General features: G+C 28.5%; 1 non-coding gene across 1 annotated transcript; it reads left to right on the forward strand.

Annotated features, from left to right (window-relative positions):
• Positions 1-732: 732 nt before the first annotated feature.
• TRNAV-UAC (transfer RNA valine (anticodon UAC)) lies at positions 733-804 on the forward strand. The gene has a single exon. It is a non-coding gene; the product is annotated as a tRNA-Val (tRNA).
• The last annotated feature ends 474 nt before the right edge of the window (positions 805-1,278 follow it).

Consider the following 1,278-nt stretch of genomic DNA (forward strand, 5'->3'; position numbering starts at 1 on the left):
AAGGAGAACCAATCAACTTCCCATTTAGAAGGAGATGTGTTACACTTTATTCTTGCAAGCTTGCTTTTTGTAGAATCTTTATACTTCCCTTTTCCCATTTGTTTGATATTCTCCATTTCAAATTATATTAGTGTTTACTTTTCCATAGTGGAAGTCTTTTTTAATTATTTCTTTTTGTACTTCTACTTAGTCAATGTCTCAACTGAAGGAATTCAATTTTGTGCTGTTTGAACTTCTTAATTAATTAATTAAATTTTATCATCTTATTTGTATTCATTTAAAATCTTGACACTTGATCTAGGAGGCTCAAATTGTAAAAGTGAGCTAGTCCTGATGTCAATACATTTTAAAGAAAATTATATTTTGTTTCTGTATCTCTTTCTATAGATGATTTTAACGCTTATCATTAATTGATTTCCTTTCACATGTAGAGGGTGATTGGGTAGATTACAGGGGTGTTCAACATCAAGATGGGTCAGTTTTAATGTTTGTCACTCTTGATCAATTGAAGGTGAATTTTGGATATAATTTTTTGTTCTATTAAATGATATTTGCTATAATGTCTTTGTGGCCCCAAATAGTTTTTGAGGTGTAAGATTTTATTTGATTACTCTTAAATTCATCATACATGAAATGTGAATTTCTTAGCTTTGACTATTTTTTATATAACCTTTTTGGGTGCTATATTGAGAATGAAATGAAACAAATAATAATTTTTTATGTATTCTTTAAAGGGTGCTAGCTCAATGGAAGAGCACTTGCTTTACAAGCAAGAGGATGGTGGTTCGATTCCATCGTAACCTATTATGACCAAGTACACTAACAAATATGTGAGTAAACATACTATTGAATATGATACTAAATATGTGACCAAAATTACTATTAAATGTGCTACTAAATATGTGACAAATATACTATTAAAAATGCTACTAAATATACCACTATATATGTGACTAAATCCACTATCAAATATATGACTAAATATGTGACTAAATTGAAGATCAAAATCAATGATCATATAAGTGACTGAAATCATTTAGTAGTATATTTAGTAGCATTATAAATGACTAGATATTAACTAGTATTAGTCATGCGAGTGATTTTAGTCACATGTATACAAATTTTAGTAGTTTTTAAGTCACATATTGCTATTTTTGTACTAGTGGTATAGGCCTTAAGATCATCATAAACCATGCAAAGACGTGTCTATATTTTCTCAACAAGTCAATCAAAGGTTTTCTAATTTTAGTTGGAAAGTTTTGACCAATATAAACTTTC

The sequence above is a fragment of the Cupressus sempervirens genome, chromosome 9 (genome assembly GCF_028749045.1).
Source record: "Cupressus sempervirens isolate cs-2001-9-10 chromosome 9, ASM2874904v1, whole genome shotgun sequence".
Classification (NCBI taxonomy): domain Eukaryota; kingdom Viridiplantae; phylum Streptophyta; class Pinopsida; order Cupressales; family Cupressaceae; genus Cupressus; species Cupressus sempervirens.